The sequence below is a fragment of the Muscardinus avellanarius genome, assembly GCF_963383645.1.
Source record: "Muscardinus avellanarius genome assembly, chromosome: 12".
Classification (NCBI taxonomy): Eukaryota; Metazoa; Chordata; class Mammalia; order Rodentia; family Gliridae; genus Muscardinus; species Muscardinus avellanarius.
The window spans coordinates 48346146-48352335 of NC_137798.1; the positions used below are offsets into that span (position 1 = coordinate 48346146).

At 34.9% G+C, this 6190-nt stretch overlaps 1 pseudogene across 1 annotated transcript; it reads right to left on the reverse strand.

The window, feature by feature from the left end:
- Window positions 1–444: 444 nt before the first annotated feature.
- On the reverse strand, window positions 445–1727 carry LOC308270999 (hsc70-interacting protein-like; annotated as a pseudogene). The gene is made up of 2 exons: window positions 1248–1727; window positions 445–1029 (listed from the first exon to the last, which is right to left on the reverse strand). The product of its transcript is annotated as a hsc70-interacting protein-like (transcript).
- Between the last annotated feature and the right edge of the window lie 4463 nt (window positions 1728–6190).

Below are 6190 nucleotides of genomic sequence, written 5' to 3' on the forward strand. Positions count from 1 at the left end.
GAAAGCTAAGGTGAAATGGGTAATAAGAGGATCTCCAGGTGAAAAAGGAGATCCTATAGAGGAGCAAACAAGGCAATCTAACTGAGGGGATGAGAGGGGGGAAGAAGAAAACTATCTAAAGCACATGATGTACTTAAGCAAACATATCGATGTCAACCACTAAACCAAGCATGGGAAGGAGTGATGGGATGTGAATGGGGTGGGGATGGGGTAGGGTCTAACTGGGCATTGTGTGCATGTATGTATATACGATTTTTTTTATCCCATTATGGATACAATGCACCAATAAAAATAAAAAACACTAAAATGTTTCAAATGGCTTATCTTCAGAGTTTATCTTCCCAGTTCTCCTAATGAGGTCAGAAGACACTGGTTTGTATTATTGTGACATCCATTAAGTGACCTACTGTGCCTTTTCTTCAGCAAGGGCTTTTATGATGGGTATTAAACTTTGCCTCCAAATTTGGCTGATAATTTACTGATGAGATACATAATTTTGGGGCTGCTCTGGTATTTCAGCAAATTTTCTGGATTCTAGGTCACATCCTGGAAAGCCACCATAACTTCTGGATCTCGCATGGCTGCAAGAACCACTAGATCACTAAGAATTTCACTGGTCCCAGGCATAACCCTGCATTTCTCCAGGAAAAAAAAAAAAAAAAAAAAAAAAACACCAGGCATTCCTTCAGGAAAGCCACCTAGAAAAGATTCATACTGAACTCAGGTTTGTTGATTGGCTTCTTCCACCCTCTGGGCTCAGTAATCTTCTTTAACTTTCCTAGCACTTTCTATTTTTTCTTTGATCTCTCATTCTTCACATTTTCATTCATACTTTCTCCATTGTTCAGCAATTTTCCTGGACCCTCAGTTGGACTTCTTTTAGCATTAGCATCCTCATCATAATCCATTTTACAAGCAAAGGCAAGATCATGGGCTGCTTCTTTCCAATAGCCCAGAAGTCTTGTGCTTTTTCTCGTCACTTGTAAGGCTGAGCTGAGTCAGAATTTATTTAGATGGCTCTGTCACAGTCTCAAATAGCAGCAATTTTTTTTTTTTATGGTGTTACTGGGGTGGAACCAGGGGCCTTCTACTTCCAGGCTACACTCCCTTACCTATTTTATATTTTATTTGGAAACAGAGTCTCACTAAGTTGCTGAGAGCCTCACTAAGTAGCTGAGGCTGGCTTCAAACCTGCGCGATCCTCCTGTCTCAGCCTCCCAAGCGCTGGGATTACAAGCGTGCGCCACCATGCCCGGCTCAAATGGCAGCATTTGACTTCTTTAATTTAATGAAGACACTTGCTCTCTTGGCATGTAGAATAGCCAAGCAAGGATTTAGCTTGATCGCATCTGTGAACAAATCATTGGCTTTCACTAGTTCACCATCATTTGGGGCATAAGTGGCAGCCTATTTTTTTTATTATTATTATTAGCTCAATTCAGCATATTCTCGCTTACCTGTAAGTTCATATCTCCCATTTCTTGAAAGGCATCAGTATCTGATTTAATTACATCTTTGTCAATTTCCACATCACTTTCCTCACTCTATGCCTCATCTGTCTTTATATTTTCCTCTATCTTTTTGCTATCTGCTTTTTCTTTTTTGATATTTTCTTCTGATTTAGATTTCTGAGGAGCAGGTTTTACTTTACCCTCCATGCTTTCCACCCACTCCCACAGGAAGCCCATTTCTTTGGTGTGCAGGACACACATTTCCTGCTTAGACATTTCACAAGGGCTCTAAACTGTCGCACTTTATGGAATTCCATGGTGGGGTGCAGGGGCAGTCAGAGGCAGGTGGCCAGATCCCAAGTCCAAACACTGGCTCAGAGTGACCACATAAAAGGAGCTTATCTTTCTACTGCACCCTTATAATCACCATTGTGATATTTCAAGAGTGAGTGCTACAGTAAAGATTTATCCTTTTCTCCTGAAAAATTGTAAAAATAACTGGCAGTTTTAACTGAGTTGAAGAAGTAAATAACTGTTAGTTAGTGGATATCAATCAGATGCGGCCAAATCTACATTTGTTTTGTACATATATATCTGTTTCATTAATACTTAAACAATACTATTTTATTTCATATTTATTTATTTATTTATTTATTTATTTATTTATTTATTTGGTGGTACTGGGGTTTCTGGAAGCCCTCCTACCTCCGGGCTAAAATCCCAGACCTATTTTATACTTTTTATTTGGAAACAGGGTCTCTTAAGCCAGCGCGGCTGACTTGGAACCTGCCCGATCCTCCTGTCTCCGACTCCCAAACGCGCGGATTACAAGTGTGCGCCACCACGCCCGGCATGCAATATTATTTAAAAATATATAAATGCTTACAATGCATATAAAGTCTCCTCAGATAACTTTAATATCTTTAAGTGTATGAATAAGTATACAAATTAACGGTCTGTAATTTAAATTTCTAAGGTGATTGATTTGTATAAAATGTGAGTTATTAATTATTAAATTTAAAATATTTTCTTTAAAAAGTGCTTATTATATATTCATCAGAAAATAATATAAAATATTGTCAGGTTAAAGTGCAATACTACATGTTTATGAAGCACTTTAAAGCATATCATCTTTATTTTTGTAATATATATGTTTAATATTCTCAAAAATCTTGAGCATTTCTTTTCAGGAAAATTTGTCTTTCATAAAGACAGAGAAAATCCTGTGGTTATTTTTCATAAAAAAATTCATATCACCTTTCACATATAGTGTATATAAAACGGAAGAATTGATCAATAGGCAGACATCTTTGTACAAAAGCTTTCAGTAAGTACTCCATAAATGTCAGGACAAAGGAAATGTGGTGTTTTATCTTTGTTTCCCTAACCTAGAAGAACTGCCTAAAGGATAAAAAAAAAGACATAAATTATAGTATTGTTGAAAAATACTCAATAAATGACTTATGCCCAAATGATTTGGTCAAGAGAGAGGAGGAAGAGTGGGAGACAGAGATGACAGAGGGGAGGGGGAGAGGGAGAATACATGCTGTTAACACCAAACACAAGTCTGATTTTTGTGGTGATGATAGAAATTGTAGATTTTAGATTTCTCTTAACAAATAATTCAGTTATCTGTTATTAAAGTAAATTAGTTCTCATCAGAAAAGATTAAAGATGGTCTTAAACTTTACTAGCCGCTGGTTAAATATTATCTGATAAAGTAGACCTGTCAGGACAGAGAACTTCTTAAGAACAACATTCTTTAGTCCAGTGACATAAAAGGCAAATGTGGAACAATAGACAAAAGGTAATTAAATTACAGGCAATGAGCTGCATAAAATATTCTAATACTTTCAATGCTTTTAGATAATGAAATATCCCCAATTTAAAAGAAATAATAAAATCTGTAGAACTTAGAGACCTCTTAATTTTCTATAGAATTTTCTTGAACTAAAAAGTCAATTTTTCTTTGAGATTCTGAAGCTATTTGTTTGGGGACTGATTGTTTGTGAAGGCTTTTTCCATACTTGATTTCCTCGCACGTTAATATAAACAGGTGAAGAGATTTATGAGTTTGCACTGCCTTTTAATGTGCCTCTTATTGAGTGAAAAACAATAGCAATACTTCAAGGAACACCAAGAGAGGGCAAGATCATTATTAAACAATCAAATATTTTCATGAAACAGGAGGCAAAACTTTTAAAATATAAATACAAAATTGTCTTCTTTGATATTACAATTTATCTATTTTTAAGGCACAGAAGTGAGATATGTGAGAGTCCACTAAAACTATCTGCCACACTTTGAAAACATTCCTATTTGGACATGAATAAATATGATTATTTCTATGAAGACCAGACACCAGAATAATAAAGAGAAAGAATTTTAATGACTGATTTAAAATTTATTTCTAAAAGAAAATGAAGGATAAAAAGAACAGTGAGAAAAATGTTTTTTAAATAAGTTTATATGATGTTTAAGTATTTGGGTTTATTAAGAAGTGTTGACTTATCTTGATTATTCCCATTGCTTCTCCTATCCTCTTATCTAAACACAAATTCTCATAAAATACATCATGCATTAGAAATAAATACAAAGTACTAAAATTAGGGATGAAAATCAATTGTTAAAAATAGATATAGGATGAATGAATATTTGTATTCATTAATATTTAAATTTCAGTTTTCAAAATGTTTGAAGTTTACTAGTGAGAAGGTACAATATTTTTTAAATTTTTTTATTGGTTCATTGTAGTCATACACCTTAATGAAGTATTAGATGGTGGAGACATACATGCACACATCACCCAATTAGCCCTTACCCAATTTCCTCCCATTGCTTCCCCCTCCCACTTTCCCATATTGGCTTAGTGATTGACTTTGATTTGTTTTTTAATGTACATCCTGTGCATTAGGGAATTTTCCTCTTCCCTCTCCCATCCCCCTCAATCACGTTGCCTTATTTGCTCATTTATACTATTTCTTTCTTCATCTAGAGTTCCTCCTATGACCCATTTAATCCCTAGTTTCCGTATATTAGGGAGAGCATCCATTTTCTTATTTATTGTGACTGACTAAGATCAGTTAGCATAATGTAGAAGCTACAATGATTTTGCTTTTGTGGTCAAACTATATATTTAAAAATTTTTTCTTATTGGTGCATTGTAGTCACATATCTCAGTGGGATAAAAGACTTGTGGAGACACACATGCACACATCATCCAATTAGCCCATACCCAGTCCCTATCCCATTCCCTCTCCATGACTTCTTCCCATGCTTGGCTTAGTGATTGACTTTGACATGTCTAAGTACATCATGTGCTTTAGAGAGTTTTCCTCTTCCCCTCTCCCATCCCCTCAGTTATGTTGCCTTATTTGCTCCTCTATATGATCTCCTTCTTGATCTAGAGTTCCTCCTGTTACCCATTTCACTCTAGCTTTCACATATTAGGTAAAGCATGCAATTTTTTTAGTTTTTGTGATTGACTAATCTTGCTTAGCATAATGTCCTCCAGTTCCATCCATTTCCCTGTCAATGGTGTAATTGTGTTTTTCTTTATGGCTGAGTAAAATTCCATTGTGTAAAACTATATTTTGAATATTTTAATTTTATTGATGAGTACATGAATATATATTTTTATTTATATGTATATGTATATATTTTAATCATAAAATTGTACATTTAAACAAGTGAATTTTACTTTGTATAAGAAATACCTAATTAAAGTTTTATATAACATATAATATTTTTAACATTCTATCATAGCTCATAACATTCTCTCATAGTTAAACTCTTTTAATATTTTATTTTATGGTTTTATGCATAAGACATGTTACAAAGTTCAAAGTATGGACTTACTTTATATTATGTATTTACTGTAAATATTTAAAGAGGCAGAAGCAACTCAGTGGTAGAGTGCTTGTGCAGTAGACAAAGAGACTTGGGTTTAATTCCCAGTAAAGCAGAAAAACAACAACAAAATTTTTTTTACTTATACTTGTAAAAAGTATCGTTATATATTTGTAGGGTTTTGTGTGTGTGTGTGTGTGTGTGTGTGTGTGTGTGTGTGTGTGTGGTACTGGGTTTTCTGGAAACCCTTCTACCTCCGGGCTACACTCCCAGACCTATTTTTTATATTTTTATTTGGAAACAGGGTCTCTTAAGCCAGCGAGGCTGGCTTCTAACCTGCGTGATCCGCCCCCCCTTCCCTGCCAAGCGCGGGGATTACAAGCCTGTGCCAGCAGGCCCGGCTATTTGTAGTGTTTTTTACAGCTCTGTGAACATACTGTGAGTGTTTTTCCCTAATAATCAATAACTATTTATTTTCAATATACTAAAATATTAAACATCAAGAGCTATTTATCCACTATCACTCATATTCAGCTAATCTGTCTGATTGTGTTGTCAGTAGCTACATTGTCAATTAAAAGAATTCTGTAATAGATGCTTTAGTTTTACTTAGAAATATTTCTAAACTTAAAGACTAATGCAATACAGACATTTTTTTTTAATTTCTTTTTTTTTTTTTTGGTGATGGTACTGGGGTTCTTGGAAGCCCTTCTACCTCCGGGCTATACTCCCAGACCTATTTTATATTTTTTTATTTGGAAACAGGGTTTCTTAAGCCAGCGTGGCAGGCTTCCAACCTGTGTGATCATCCTGTCTTTGCCTCCCAAGCGCAGGGATTACAAGCGTGCGCCACCATGCCCAGCTTTAATTTCTTAATAATTAAGAAAAAT